Raw genomic sequence first — 17,222 nt, forward strand, 5'->3', positions numbered from 1 at the left:
GAATAATTTTTGGAGTCTGCAAAATAACACTAATCTATGGCTAAGAAATAAGTAAGTGTAATAACAACCAATCCCTCCCCATCTCCTTCCACCCTCCCATCTCTTCCTCCTTGGTAAACACAGCCCAGGGTTTTCTTCTTTGCGGTCCTTCATCAATTCTTGGGAGCAGATGAAAAATGTCTTTAATGTATGGGGCAACGTGTACCCGAGTTTCCATTCCAGGCAGCTATTTTAGACTGTTATTATAATCCATTGTGCAGCGCCATTACTGGGAGAGAGATTTGCTTCTGGCGATTGTTTGTCTTCACTATGGAAAGGGGGTCTGCTAAAGAGAGAGGAAGAAATCTCTCCCCATCAGGTCTCTTCGGCAAGCAATCTTGTCGCTCCAAAAAAGGAAATCACTCGCAATCTGAGATAATTGTTTTATTCCTTTTTTCACCCAGCTCTTTGTGGAGGTTTTTTCTCTCATTATTTGCAGAACTATATGAATCATCGATGCGATGAAGCAATTTTCGCCATTTACAGCGGCTGTTGAGAGCTGTATTTTCCCCCTTAGCAGAGAAAAAGTATATTAATGGGCAAAAATGCAAATGGGCTCCATTTTTTAATGGAGGAAGAGAAACCCAACGCTTATGTCCTCCGGGCAGGGATTCCAAAATGACTAAAGTGGTCCCATCAGTCTGAGAGCTGTTTGCTTGTGGACAAGTAAAGTCGATCATTTTGCACAACGGCACACAGCATCTGGACCTTATGACACCCTTTTTAAATTTGATTTAAAAAGGCGAATTACTAGACATCAAGGATGGAGAATGGTACATTTGAAAATGTATTCAGTCCTCTGAGCCGGCTACTGTCACAGGTTAATAATAAAACGAGAGGCTAAGAAGCTTTGGCAAACGGAGGTCGGAGGAGAAGGATGTTTCTGAAATTATCCAAACTTATCTCTGGATTTTGGAATCCCACATTGTTGGAAGGGAAGGAGTCGGACCAGAACCAACGGGTTGAAATTAAATTAAAAGAGTTTCCGTCTAGATATTAAGAAGAATTTTCTAACAGTTAGAGCAGTTCCTCAGTAGAACAGGCTTCCTCGGGAGGTAATAAGTGCTCCTTCCCTGGAGGTTTTTAAGCAGAGGCTAGATGGCCATCTGTCAGCAATGCTGATTCTATGACCTTAGGCAGTTCATGAGAGGGAGGGCATCTTGGCCATCTTCTGGGCACGGAGTAGGGGTCACTGGGGGTGTGGGGGGGAGGTAGTTGTGAATTCCCTGTATTGTGCGGGGGGTTGGACTAGATGACCCTGGTGGTCCCTTCCAACTCTATGATTCTATGATTGTGCTGCCTCTTTGACTTCAGAGAGGGACTGTAGAGAGCCAGAGAGAGCCACATTCAGAGGCAGACAACATATGCATCCCAGTGCCAGTAGGCAACATCTGGGATGGCCTTGGCCTCTACGCCCTGTTTGTTGGACCACCAGAGAAACTGGCTGGCTATTGTGTCAGAACCAGCATAGTGCAGTGGTTAAGAGTGATGGTTTGGAGTGGTGGACCCTGATCTGGAGAACCAGGTTTGATTCCCCACTCCTCCACATGAGTGGCGGTCGCTAATCTGGTGAACTGGGCTGGTTTCCCCACTCCTACCCATGAAGCCTGCTGGGTGACCTTGGGCTAGTCACAGCCCTCTTAGAGCTCTCTCAGCTCCACCTACCTCACAAGGTGTGTGTTGTGGGGAGGGGGAAGGTGATTGTAAGACAGTTTGATTCTTCTTTAAGTGGTAGAGAAAGTCGGCATATAAAAACCAAATCTTCTTCTGAAACGAGATGCTGGACTAGATGGACCACTGGTCTGATCCAGCAGGGGTTTTCCTATGTTCTCATAGGTTAGGGCCTGTCAATTCTTTTGCCTTTCTACTGCTCTGATAGTGTCTCTTCAGTGCGTAGATTGCTGCTCTCCTGGAATTTGCCAGCTAAAACCTTCTTTATTTCTCTCTCCATCTTGCAACCATGAAGGCAGGATATGCTTTGTGCATCTCTGTCCATCCTAGTAGGGCAAGTTAGATCAGAATGCTATCTCTCCGCTCTCCTAATCTGAATGGAGTTCCTTTAAATAAAGGACTCATTTTTTTTAACTAAATATAAAAGCAGGCTCTTTGTGGACTTTTATTTCCCCAGCAGCAACCTAATGCAAATTCTGTGGTGCCGTATGTACTCTGCTCAACACGAATTACCTGCCCCCCTTTCTGAAGTGGAACCAAATTTACAAAGATCCATTGTTCCATTTTCTATTTCCAAATTTTGTAGAGTTTGTGGCACCTTTCAATTCACTGGGTTCTCTCTCGATGCTGACTACTGATGGTCCATTGAATGAAAATTATAACCCCCCCCCCCAGTAATGATGTGATTAGACATATGTGTTCATCAAGATCCTTTTTGTGTGGTGTTATACTGATGTGCTTGTATATATATATATGTGTGTGTGTGTGCAAACACTGCAAAACTCCAATACTGATGTGATTGTATGTATAGTTGAATCCGGATTCTTTTGTGTGGCATTTTATAAAGTGCATGTCTGCATCAGTTAAATTCTGCAACTTTTTTTTTTTGCGGGGGGAGACCATTTTATAAATAATAAAGAACATTACATGTTTTAAATTTAAAAAATTCAACAGAAAGAAAAAACCCATTGTGGAACAAACAGAGGAAGTCATTTGAGTATAATTTGTTTAAATGTTCATCTGGAGGAATATTCACTCAGACTAATGAGAAGTATCTTGTCATTTCCCTATTATGTTATTCCCAGGAGAGGAGCAGTGATGCTCAGTTCAATCGAAAGAGAAGATGATGCTCAGGCTCAAACATGCCAACTGGGGGAAATGGAGCTTGACTGGAACAGACTTATGAAATGTCTGGTGATCCAGTCCCTTGACTGACAGTCTGAGCTCAGGTCTGGGTTCCCTACCCACTTTAGACATAATGCATTCACATAAGATCTGTGAGTTCTCCTCCATTTCTCCTGCTGGCAGCCCTTGTCAGTTACCACTACTCTGAGAGATGGAGGAAGAAGTTTACTTTCTTTTTCTTAAGTGGGCAACATGTGCACCATGATACCATTTCTGGGGGAAACCTGGAAGGGATGATGGGTAGCTCTAGGAATCACTGGAAGCTTTATGGTTTTACCATAGATTTTTCCAGCGTGGAGTGAGGAAGGGAAGGAGATCGTAAGCTGGTTTGGTTCTCCTTAAAAGGTAGAGAAAAGCGACATATAAAAACCAGCTCTTCTTCATACTTTTATCACTTAATACACCCAGGAATTAGAAATTTCTCACACTTCAAAAAGCTACTCCATACTGGAATAGTTTCCATTACTGCAATGAAAAAATTCACCTACTAAATATCCTGTTCCAGATCTAAAAATGTCCAGTTAAAAAGATTTAATAATAAACAATAAGCTCATCTTTTAACCAGAAATTATTTGTTGTATAATCTTGACAATTTTGTCCCGTATCTATTAGGGTAGGCACAACTCCGCCAAACACGAATATATTCTGCACGGTTTTGTTGACATTTCCGGTATGTGACTGTATTAGGCTTTTAAAATCCTGTTTAATCTTTAATCAGAGCTGATTTTGTTCTGCTGATACTCTCAGCTGGGATCCCATGACCACAAAAATGGAAAAGTTCAAAAAGCTAACAGTTTTCAGCCGTTCATTGTGCAGAACCTAGATGATATTGTTCAATCTTTAAAATTGTTTTCTCAGTAAATTGGTACACGTTGGATTTTAGGAAAAACACACACTTTAATATGTTTGAAAGAAACCCAATGTCACTGGAGTTTGCGAGCAAATTTCAGTTGCTCTCACCTTAGGGTTGCCAACCTCCAGGTTTTGGCTGGAGATCTCCCGCTATTACAACTGATCTCCAGGTGACAGAGATCAGTTCACCTGGAGAAAATGGCTGCTTTGGCAGTTGGACTCTATGGCATTGAAGTCCCTCCCCTCCCCAAGCCCCGCCCTCCTCAGGCTCCACCCCAAAAACCTCCTGCCGTTGGTGAAGAGGGACCTGGCAACCCTATCTAACCTGCCTTGGAGTTTTGTGAAGACCTAGGGTGGATCAGCCAAACCAGGAGCAAGGAAGAAGAGGAAGGAATGGTAGTGTTGAACTGGAGAGAGGCAGTTCTGTCTCCCTTCTTTGAGCATCTGATGAATTGATAACTGACTCATAAAGTGTATTCTACAATCAGTGTGTTATACTTTAAGGTGTTACAAAGTTCTTCATTATTTTGGCAGCAGCAGGCTCACATGGCTACCCCTCTGGAATTTCCCATTTTAACATGTAAAATATTGTTTGATTAGTCACTTTACCACCTTCGTAGATATTTTGGAAACCATGGATCGTGAGCTTAGAAATTCCGTTTCTCTGGAACACAATCTGGTGTTTCCTTCACACAACATTTAGAGTTGGCTGACATGGTGTAGGAAGGAACTTGTTGAGACTAGAACTTGGGGAGCTACTGAAAAGTAGCAGGCTAGGCTCGGGAGCAGGCAGATCATAGGCAAAGAATAGGGTTGCCAGGTCCCTCTTTGCCACTGGTGGGAGGTTTTTGGGGCTGGGCCTGAGGAGGGCGGGGTTTGGGGAGGGAAGGGATTTCAATGCCGTAGAGTCCAATTGGCAAAGTGGCCATTTTCTCCAGGTGAACTGACCTCTATTGTCTGGAGATCAGTTGAAATAGCAGGAGATCTGCAGCTAGTACCTGGAGGTTGGCAACCCTAGCAAAGAATAATGTTAGATTTGCTTTAATTCCACCCTTCCTTGCGAGGAACTCAGGTGGCCCACTCTATGCTCACGACAGCACTATGGGTGGTTGGCCAAAGGTCACACAATGAATGTTATGGCAGGAACTTTGAATCGAGGTCTCCCAGTCTGAGCCCAACACACTAACCACTGCATGTCTTTTTGTGTGGTGTTTCATTGACGTGCACTGGTAAAACACTCCAAACACACACCCATGATCCAACCTGGACATACAAGAGTGCCACACTTGCAGTGATTTGCCATCTGCGTTACTCGATGGAAGATTTAGCAAAATCCCTCAGTCAGACAGACTTTGTCCCTGTGGCAGTAAGTGTGTTGAAACAGTTGTCCATGTTTTATTTTATTGTAGTTTCTATTCAGAAATTCGTAATGAACTACTAAGCCCTTTGCATACATGTAGACTGAATGCCTCCAATTCCAGTAATGCTTCCTTTCTATTGAATAATTGTTCACCCTATGTTCTGGGGAAGGTAGCACAATTTTTAAAGATTGCTATAGAACACTGCAAATTATTTAAATAAATGGATGAGTTAGCTCATAACACTATCTTATGCAAGGGTCTTTTAACCATTTTGTAAGGTTATATCTCAAATATTTATATTTTTACTCGCTACCGTATATACAGTGATTTGTCAATGTGTACAAGCACATCAGGAACGCAGAGCGGGAATGACACAAAGGAGCAAAAGTAATTGGGAGATGTGGCAGAATACCCATTCAAGTGCTCTCTACAGATTTCAAATACTGGATCAGTGGAGGATTCTCAGTGCATCGGTTCAACTTCGGAAGCAAGAGCAGGTAATGAGGAACTCCAAGTTCCAGGTAGAAATGATGAGAGTTTCAACTGCATCCCTCGTATGACTTGCATCAAAATATTCCCCTTAGAACAAAAGCTTGGTGTGAGTAGGGGGGGAGGGAGGTAGCGAAGAGATGAATCCCACTCTCTCCACAATATTTGGTTTGGCAGTATGTCACTGTGACACATTTCCAAACACAAAGATATCTTCATCTTAGCAAGACATGTTTGTTCTTTTGCCATTGCCCAAGGCTTGAACGCGCCGGTGTTGATGCAGAGCTGGCCTCAGATGTTTCTGCAGGTTCTGCAAAAGGTATTTATCTATTATTTATATGTGTACAGATATGGTGCCATGTATTGGGCTAGGAAAAGATAGCTAGCTGACGATCCAATGAGGAGGATGGGGGGGCAGTTCCCATGGTGCTCACCATTCTCCCCAGTGCAGAGAAATAGATATGCAAATCAGAGTACGCTTAGTTGATTCATAATGTGCTTTTAAAAACTGATTCATTAGTCTTTCTTTCTTTCTTTCTTTCTTTCTTTCTTTCTTTCTTTCTTTCTTTCTTTCTTTCTTTCTTTCTTTCTTTCTTTCTTTCTTTCTTTCTTTCTTTCTTTCTTCCCCCCTATTCTTAGACCAAGATCTTGAACAATAAAACCATAAAACTTAAATAAGACCCATCTCTAAAAATACCTCCCTTCGTCTCTTCTCTGCAACCTCCAGAAAATGAGCAACAAAATAAGTATGCTGAGGGTCAGAGTCCTCTAAGAGGAACTGAACCTTTTGCTCCAAAGTTGCTCAAGAAGATGGGGACCATTTGTTAAAACATGGCATAATCCATTTTAGCCTAAGTTGGTACACATAAGGACAGTGCAAAAGGATATATACCAAGGAGTCCACTGACTGAAGAGGGCAGGGACACTGCCAGTCTGAAAAAGGGATCTTTAGCATACGGCCCAGCAAAACCATTGAAAAAGTGCAATTCAATCTAGAATGCATAAAGATTCTACATAACTGTGGACTAACCAGAGAATCCATGTAGGAAGGAAGATTACCCTTAGATAACTAGGGTTGCCAGCCTCCAGGTAGTAGCTGGAGATCTCCTGCTATTACAACTGATCTCCAGCCGATAGAGATAAGTTCCCCTGGAGAAAACGGCCACTTTGGCAATTGGATTCTATGGCATTGAAGTCCCTCCCCTACCCAAACCCCGCCCTCTTCAGGCTCCATCCCAAAAACCTCCCGCCAGTGGCCCTAAAGATAACAGTCCCAGGGCAAGTGAAGAACATGTCCTCTGAGCATCAAAATGAGTGTAACTCTTATCTCTAGCATAGATCAATTTGGCCACATGTTTTCATTAGTCACTCTTTGCACATTGCTAAAATGTCAAGATAGGTATCTCCTCTGAGTACTGAAGGAAGACGAAATTTCACCTTTTCCTTTTCATCCCAAAGTATGGTAAAAGACCCCAAAACAAAATAGCCTCCAAAAAGTGTCCTCAAAATATTTGGGCTATCAGCTAGCCTGGCGTATCTGGGTCAGGACCAAAAGCGGTTTAAAGGTAAAGGTACCCTGTGCAAGCACCGGGTCATTCCTGACCCATGGGTTGACACCACATTCCCGACGTTTACTAGGCAGACTTTGTTTTTTATGGGGTGGTTTGCCAGTGCCTTCCCCAGTCATCTTCCCTTTACCCCCTAGGGATTCATTTTACCGACCTTGGAAGGATGGAAGGCTGAGTCGACCTTGAGCCGGCTACCTGAAACCAACCTCCGTTGGGATCGAACTCAGGTTGTGAGCAGAGCTTGGACTGCAGTACTGCAGCTTACCACTCTGCGCCACGGGGTTCTTAGCAGTTTACAACAGTAAAAAAATTCAATATAAATGAACTAACCCCCCCAAAAAATGTAGAAATGTAAATTTGTAATTTAATGAACCTCTGTCACGTTCCCCCAGATCGTCTCCTTAATTTCTCAAGATAGCAGTTCTCAGGAATGTAACGCTGCTCACAACTGCACTGTAGTTTACAGAGAAGTATGTTTCACAGCAGCAGCAAACAACTGAGCAACTGGAGGCGACAGCAAGCAGAAAACAAAGCAATAAAATAAAACAAACAGGACATTTTTGGGGTGGGGGAGTTGCCGCAGGTTAAAAACAAAACCGCATCACAGAAAATTCAGCTCCCCCAGCTGACCTCTGCAGGAGACTTCTAAAGCTATACATTAACATTTAAACAGACTGACTGGTACCAGGGCTACCCAATGGCTGATGAAATAGGCCAGTGCTCCCCAACGTAGTGCCTGAGGGCGCCTTGGGCCTGCCATGCTTTTCAGAAAGGCAAGTCTTGTTATTGGTTTCCTTCATTCCAATGAGAGTTTTCCATTGGTAGATGAGGAGGACTGGTAAGCAATGGGGAAGGGCCGTGGCTCAGTGGTAGAGCATCTGTTTGGTATGCAGAAGGTCCCAGGTTCAATCCCCGGCATCTCGTTTAAAAGATTTGACATGACATGACATGAAAAACCTCAGCCTGAGACCCTGGAGAGCCACTGCCAGTCTGAGTAGACAATACTGACTTTGATGGACCCAGGGTCTGATTCAGTAGAAGGCAGCTTCATGTGTTCCTGTGACTTTCCTTAGTCGGTCTGTGGTTCCGTTCCCCTTGTGGATTTCCTTCTTTCCAAGAGGTGAGAAGAAAGAGGTGTTCCTTTTGGCTCTTCCTTCTGAAGCAGCCATTTGGGGTCTGCTTCTCCCTTCTGTAGAAGCCAGTTTGTGGTGGTGCTCACCATCCCAGAATTCCAAGGGCCTCAGAAAGGTTGGTAGGGTTGCCAACCGCCAGGTACTAGCTATTACAACTGATCTCCCGCTGATAGAGATCAGTTCCTCTGGAGAAAACGGCCAATTTGGCAATTGGACTCTATGGAATTGAAGTCCCTCCCCAAACCCCGCCCTTCTCAGGCTTTACCCCAAAAACCTCCTGCCAGTGGCGAAGAGGGACCTGTCAACCCTAAAGGTCGAGGACCTCTGAAATAGCCCTTCCTCTTTCATGTGGAATCTGAACAGGCTACTTTCTTTAAAGTAGGCATAGAATCACGCATCTTCGATAAACCAACATCAGGACTTCAAGTTCAGCCAACTAGGATTTCCAGTAACCCCCCAATACACGTCGCTATGTGCTACGGATGTAGGTCTCCCTTGGGAAATATGCTGGGCACACGTCTACCAGGTAAAACGTGAAAGAGTTCCTTTAAGCAGAAAGATCCAACGTAATTTCCCCCCTTCTTCCCAACACCAGAAAATGACATGACAGTTGAATTATAACATTTGACAACACCTTCTTTTATCTCTAAGTACAGTACCTAAAAAACGAGCCAAGGAACCGTATTTCTGCACGAATACACCCTTCAACTGAAACAGATTACCGAACTGTCCATAGTCTACTTGTTATTTGGAAGACTAAGATGAAGTGCCGAGTTATCAAGATGAAATGGGATATCACAGGCAGCCTGAAGCATGCCATCAGACCTACAGAGGGGGAAATGACCTTCCTGGAAAACCAGCATAGCATGTCACTCTGGGCTTGCAATCCTGACAGCCTGTGTGCACACAGGCAGAGAGGAAAACAGTGTCATTAACAGTGCCGAGAAATCAAATAGCGTACATGAATGGAGGAAACAGGCCTCTGATCTTTCACTTCGTCATTACAGCATGAAAGATCATAAACCTGCTTTGTGCATGTTATTTGAAAGAAGAATAAGAAGAGTTGGTTTTTATATGCCGACTTTTTCTACCGCTTAAAGAAGAATCAACCCGGTTTACAATCACCTTCCCTTCCCCTCCCAACAGACATCCTGTGAGGTAGGTGGGGCTGAGAGGTCACCCAGCAGGCTTCATGTGCAAGAGTGGAGAAACCAACCCGGTTCACCAGATTAGCCTCCACCGCTCATATGGAGGAGTGGGGAATCAAACCCTGTTCTCCAGATTAGAGTCCACTGCTCTTAACCACTACACCACGCTTGCTGTCTGCACTCCATAAATACATCAGGTAAATATGCAAACCGGCTCCAATGAAAACCACTGGCTGTGGTAGAAGGCATGATGAAGTTCTTAGCTATGGTAGCCCATTCACACACTGCAGAGATCAAATGGTGAACAAATGATACCGCAGGAACCAGAAAGGGCAGGCAAAACACTGTTGGTAGCCAAGCAGTGGCAAAAAGGATATGAGGAGAGGAGATGTAGCCAGAAAGAGAAAGAGCAGAAAACAGCAGTCAGGGGTGGCGGCAGAAAGCTGAACCCAGCAGGGAGCAAGAAGGGGAGAATGAGATTTTTCCTAATAGGGGTGCCAGCTCCAGGTTGGGAAATTCCTTGGAGATGTGGGAGTGGAGCATGAGGAGGGAGGGGCTTGGGGAGCCAGCATGGTGTCATGGTGAAGAGTGGTGGACTCTAATCTGGAGAACCGGGTTTGATTCCCCTCTCCTCCACTTGAGCAGCGGACTCCAATCTGGTGAACCAGGCTGGTTTCCCCACTTCTACACATGAAGCCAGCTGGGCGACCTTGGGCTAGTCACAGCGCTGTCTGAACTCTCACAAGGTGTCTGTTGTAGAGAGAGGAAGGGAAGGAAGTTGTAAGCCGGTTTGATTCTCCTTAAAAGGTAGAGAGAGTCGGCATATAAAAATCAACTCTTCTTGGGAAGGGTTCACCAAGTTCATAGGTTGGATATGGAAAACATGTTAAAAAACACAGCGGCAAGCCCATTGGATACCCACCTTTCCAAATGTGCTGATGCTGGTGGCGATGCTGGTGTATTTTTCAGGTGTTGATGGGGAACCTCTCCAGAGTGGTGGCTAGGTGGAGTGGTTGTCACAGCAACGCCATTGATGCAAGAAACACGACTGCGCACAGCACTCCAGACCGCAGTCCTGCACATCATCTCTCCACCTGAGCCCCAGAAATTCTGAGTCGATGTGCACGTGAAATTGTACAGCTTGCCTCTGGGCAGCAATGATATTTATGGGGCTGTGCTGTATGCTGTAAGCAGAAAAGATATAATTTCTTCAGAAAGAACTGGGCCTCTGCTTGATGTTGCTGCATCTCAAGTCTCTCGCTGACAATAAAGCGAAAAACCTAAGCGACAGCATCCATGGGTCCGACCTGTGGATGCTGCTGCTATTTTAAAGGGATTTAAGCATGCTGCAAGGGCCTGAGGTGTGCGAGAGCCAGCCCGGTGTAGTGGTTAAGAGCAGCGGACTCTAATCTGGAGAACCGGGTTTGATTCCCCACTCCTCCACATGACCGGCGGAGGCTAATCTGGTGAACTGGATTTGTTTCTCCACTCCTACACATGAAGCCAGCTTGGGTGACCTTGGCCTAGTCACACTCTCTCAGCCCCACCTACCTCACAGGATGTCTGTTGTGTGGAGGGGAAGGTAAAGTGATTGTAAGCCGGTTTGATTCTCCCTTAAGTGGTAGATAAAGTCGGCATATAAAAACCAACTCTTCTTCTTCAATTCTTCTTTTCTTGATTCTGATGGGGCCTGCAGTATGTAGGACTGAGGTGCTCCTATCCCCCCTCCCTGCCTTTTCAAGTGCCAAAATGGCACCCCCCATTGGTCCAACCTGGGGTTGCCAGTCTTCAGGTGTGGCCTGGAGATTTCCCAGCATTAAAACTGATCTCTAAGCAACAGAGATCAGTTCCCTTGGAGAAAACGGCTGCTTTGGAAAGTGCACTCTATGGCATTATATCTTCTGAGGTTCCACTCCAGGCTCTACTGCTCCCCCGCCCCCCGCCATGTCTCCAGGAATTGCCCAACCCAGCGTTGGCAACCCTAGTCCGATCCCGTGGATGCCTTCATGTCTACTTTGGTCCTAAAATGGTTTTTGCTTAAACTTCTCCTGAATGCACCAGTTTTCTCAGATCAGGGAGTTTTCAATACAGAGGGAAATTCACCCGGATTCTTTAATAGTCGAAGCTGTAGGATCTGTCTGCTTTTGTAGACAAACGAAACTTGTCTCTGAAATACATTACACATTCATTCTCCCACACAAACGTTTTTGCATGCAATGTCATGGGCTCTCCCTACTATCACGCTAATAGATCAGATCAACTGTATTTGTTATAAAAGTTTTGCAGTTGTTATTATTTCCGAATTTAATTGATATTTGCAACTCCCAGTGTTTTGCCTTCACTGATAGATACTGATATCAAAGCAATATAATCACCATAACAAAGCATTTCCCTCAGACATAAAAAGCTTAGAACCAAACAATGGAACCACGTGGGGCAGGATAAATATTCCAAGAATGCTAAGAACACTTTGAAATGAATGCCAAAAATGGATGTTTGACCTCTACAAATGTATAAACCATGCAGACACTCGATTAGGGCAGGGGAGAGGGAAGGATGTCATCCCAGAACTCAAAAGATACGACAACTTCCTAAATTGTCACTTTGGTTTAAGCAGAGGGGATCTGAAAAAATAAAATTGCTATTTCCCCCCTTTATTTATGCAGATTTGGTATAAGGTAATGCTTCCGTGGAGGCCAGGACAAAATGGATGATTTTCCCATTGAGGTTTGGACTCTCTGGTGAAAATGTCCTCTCGTAAACCACATTACGCTAAGGTATACAATTAGCGTTACCAATCTCCAGGTGAGGCCTGGAGTTTTCCTGGAATTATCTGCTGTCTGGGTTATCTGCCATCAAGGAGATTGGTGAATTGCATGAGAGACAGGGTTGCCAGGTCCCCCTTCGCAACACTCTGGAGATTTTTGGGGTGGAGCCTGAGGGCAGAGTTTGGGGAGGGGAGGGACTTCAATGCCATAGAGTCCAATTGCCAAAGTGGCCATTTTCTCCAGGTGAACTGATCTCTATCTGCTGGAGATCAGTTGTAATATCAGGAGATCTCCAGCTAGTACCTAGAGGTTGGCAACCCTAGTGAGAGATGTGGCAACTTTTCTCTTTATAGTGTTAAGAAGAAATTAATCTTCATCCCCCCCCTTTTTTTAAGTGTGAAATGGCAGATGAATAGCTAATGTTATCCAGGGGAAGGAAAACGAATCTCCCGATGACAGAGATTTGCTCCCCTGGAGAAAAAGGCTGCTTTGGAGTTTGGACTGGATGCTGGAGCAGCATTCTCACAAGCTCAGCTGAGTGACTGTCTTTCTCTTCAGCAGCAGGGCTGTCTCCTCTCCATCCCATTTATCCAGTAATGCTTTGACTGAGGGAATCTGAGCAAACAGTAACCACCATTTGCAGGGAATTCATTTGCTGGATCCACTATTACCCTTACTCAAATGTACCAGTCAAGGAGATCAGCAACTTTGGCCTAGTCCAGCATAGATTGTCTGTACATAATGATTTAGAAACGAGGAACTGCTAAATTATAATTTACCAGGGAGTTGAATGCATATGTCCAGGTCTGAATGGAGCAGAAGGTTTTATCATCTAAGTGTTAAATAAGGTTGGTGATTGTATACAGTGGCTTATCTTGTATACAATTGGGCTTTGCATAGAATGTCTCAGGCTATTGACGCTTGCGTTTTATTGCTCTTTGAACCCACTGTTTGATACTGTTTTTTCTGCCAGGTGAAAACATCATGCATGTGATAAATTGCACCCTAATCCAGGAAAGCTCTTGCCAAAGTAAATCTGTTCATCTTTAAGGGACTACTATACTCCTTATTTGTTTTTACTGTAGGTTTTAAACCTCTGGAGTGAGAGCTCTCCTGTGGTCTATAGAAACAGCATGCCCCTGTAGTCTTTGAAAACATTTTAACCTTACACTTCTTTCTAAATAATATGATTGTTTTATAGAAGAGACTTTTTGAGTATATTTTTGAACAGGCTAAATTGCTATGGTAACCCCGTGGTAGTCTGAAAAGTAATTACAACAGCTAAATCCTATTTAGGTTGTAAGCTCTTGCGAGAATCTCTCTCTCCCCCCCCCTTCAATGAATTAGCTTGGACATTTTTGTTTCTCTTTATTATTCTCCTTTTTGGAATGAGATCATTTCCTCTTCCATTGCTCTGTCCAATTATCAGTATCTTCTCCAACTGCAGTAATTTATTTTCAACTTCACTTTGGGAATAAAGTTTATAAGGTTTGTAGAGATTGAGCAACCTTTTGAAAATGTTTGGGAATAGAGACCATCCTTCATTTACACTAGGTCAAAAGAAATCGCTCTTTCTTCCCTTAATTTCTGGGGAAAGGGTTGCTTGGAGTATTCACTTCTTAGGGTTACCACAAACATCCAGATGGGGCCTGTAGAACTTCCACCATTATAACATGTCCAGATGACAGAAAACGGATCCCCTGGAGAAAATTGGCTGCTTTTGAAGATGGACTCTATGGCATTATATCCTGCTGAGGTCTCTCCCCTCTCTATTCTCCACCTTCCCCAGACACTCCATGAATTTCCCTGGAATTTCCCAAATCTCCAGGAATTTCTCATTGGGTTGGCAATCCTATCACTGCTGGACAGAATCACAGCCTTTTCAGTGGTCTATTTTAAAGCTAAGGAATAAATCCCTGGAGTAGGTCCCGCAACATACCTTCCAAAGCTCTATCCTTTTAAGGAAGGCACTTGGAAACCAATTATGTCGGCAGGCTGTTGGTTTCCTTGTAAAAGATTCATGTTTCTATTGTAACAGGATTCATTTTTATAATGTTTATAGTGTGATGAATTGCCATTGTCTTATAAATTGGAATGTATTATTGTATTTTATGGAGTTGTATGCTGGATCGGCCTTAGGAAACACAAAACCAACAAGTTAAATAAACAGGTAATATGCTTTAAAAATAATTTCCCCCTTCTGTTGAAAAACTTTAAATCAACCTGACCAAAGCTGGATGTTGCATCCTGAAGTAAATCTGTTTGTAACAGCTGAATTTATAGGATATGGAATACCTAGGGGGAAACTGCAAATTTATTGTCACTTGTCCCCATAGAAACAAAACAGATGTATAGGAAGATATATGAGTATCCCAAAAGTAAAAAAAAAAATCACACACTCATTCAGTCTATAAGACTACGGTCAGTAATATAGCCCCAACAGCCCAAGCTTGTCAGTGCTCAGAAGCTAAGCAGTACTTGGATGGAAGACTACCAAGGAAGAACAGGGTTGCTATGCAGAAAAAGGTAATGGCAAATTACCTCTGCTCATTTCTTGCCTTGAAAAGCCCATGAAGGGATACCATAAATTAGTTGTGACTTGATGGCACTTAATAATTATAAGAAACTGGTGTTATATAGTATGCACTTTTGTTCGAATATTGGTTCAGCCAAATCTAAATGAGAAAGCTATTCCAGGTAGATTCAGTAGCTGCAAGGTTTTCAGATGAAAGTAGGTTTAGAAGAATCAAGGCACACAATAACCCGGTCAGCCCCTGCTGTGTGACTTGGTAAAAGGTAAAGGTAGTCCCTTGTGCAAGCACCGGGTCATTCCTGACTCATGGGGTGAGGTCACATCCTGACGTTTAGTAGGCAGACTATGTTTACGGGGTGGTTTGCCATTGCCTTCCCCAGTCATCTACACTTGTGTGACTTGGGCAATATGCATTTATCTAACTGAACATTGCCCAAAAAGTGAACAGAACACCACCTATCCCAACTATCTAACAAGCTCACAGTGGCAACCCTGCAAGCTATACCATGCTATGATATAGGGATTGGTCTGGCATCACCTAGTGAATTTCATGGCAGGATGGAGATTCAAGCCCAGGTTTCACAATACTTCTACCTGTGCCACACTGGATCTTAGCCTTACCATCCTTCTGCTTTTGAATGCAGAGGTGGTCAGAAGGAATGAGATTTATTTACTTCACTTCATGACTCAGGGGGTCCCAAAGCAGCTTACATCACCTTCTCCATTTTGTCCTTGCAATAAGCCTGCAAGGTGGGTTAGGCTGAAAATGTGTAATTGACCCAAGGTCACCCAGCAAGCTTGCATGGCAGAGTGGGAATGCTAACCTGGGTCTCCCAGATAACCAGATAAACACTCGAACCACTGCACCACCCTGCCAGGAGAGAGAGCACTTTCACACAGCCCAAATAATGCACTTTCAATCCACTTTGAAGGTAGATTTTACTGTGTGATCTGGCAAAATCCACTTGCAAATGATCGTTTGCTCAGTGGCTGTTGGCCGGCTAGGCAGAGTTTCATGGTGGCCATTGCCACCAGCCTGAGCCAAGCTGAGTAGTGACTGCTGCCACTGGGCCAAGTTGTATGCGTAGTGAGGTTCCAGCAGTTGCCAGCATGGCCCTGTTGTCCTCCTTCTTCTCCATAGGGTTACCAGCTCCAGGTTGGGAAATACCTGGAGATTTTGGGGGTTGAGACTGAGAAGGATGGGGTTTGGGGAATGGAGGGACTTCAATACCATACAGTCCACCTTCCAAAGATGCCATTTTCCCCAGGTGAACTGATCTCTGTTGTCTGAGAGATCAGTTGAAATAGTGGGAGATCTCTAGCCACCTCCAGGAAGTTGGCAACCCTACTCCTTCATTAGGGGGCATGGCAGCAGACATTGTGGGGTGGGACCTTTCCAGAGTTGCTTTGGCCTCCCAGTCCACTCCCCAAGCCATGGCTTTGCTTTACAGAAACCAAAGCTTGGCAATATTGCTGTGGTTTCTGAGCAACACACAACTGCCACTGAGAAGTCAATGGGAATTCTTTGCTTAAAGCTACAGACATTATTTCCATTGAGAAATGTCCCCAGCCTGTCCCTAGCACCATTTTGCATCTCTGTTGATCGATCTTATGTGAGGTGGTTTGGAAATAGACATATTGATAAAATGGTCCATTTGTTGCATCTCATTTAAGGGAGTTTAGACACTGTAACTCTCATGTCAGAAGCCACTGGCACAATTCTCTGTACAAAGAGTCAATTTTCCTTTCTCCATCCAAACCTAATCTCAACTGAGAAGAAAGGGCTTTGGGGCAAAACATCTATGTACATTGCATGTTTAAGATATGCAGCATTCTGATTACTTACATCTGATTAGCTGTCCTACTTTAAGTACATGTTCTTATATTAATTAAGGTTTTCCCTGACCCCCTCCTGTGAGTTTGTAAATGATTATATGTTAGAGAACTATAATCTAATTTGTAGATACTGTTAATTTTCTGTAAAGTTGCCATTTAGTATCCTTTGGGCACTGTAGATTTCCCACTCATATTTACTTCTCAATAGGTGTTACCAGCAAAAGCAAAGTGCAAAATCTTGTTCTTTTATTATACAAACAGAATCCTTTTGTGTAGCTGCTTACTGGGGGGAAAAATCAGAAGAAGTACATTGAACCTAGAGAAAGACCAATAGTGAGTAGACTAAGGACTTCACTGCTGGCTTGCAAATTGTAATATTACCTACATTAAACATTAAAAGGGCCGTAACGATGGTTGCAACTCATTTATACATATGAATGTGTGACATGAGTGGGTGAACACATATCTAATTTTGCTGTATGAATGAGTGAGACAGGTCACTGGAGAAATTCAAAATTCATTGCCTCCTCCACTCCACACACACAGTACTTGGAAATCACTAAATACACCCTTTTGCTTCATTGTTAATATGAAGCAACAAAGATTTGAATATTAACAGTAATCAACAATGTATTTTCT

This window comes from Euleptes europaea, chromosome 17 (assembly GCF_029931775.1).
Source record: "Euleptes europaea isolate rEulEur1 chromosome 17, rEulEur1.hap1, whole genome shotgun sequence".
NCBI classification, from domain to species: domain Eukaryota; kingdom Metazoa; phylum Chordata; class Lepidosauria; order Squamata; family Sphaerodactylidae; genus Euleptes; species Euleptes europaea.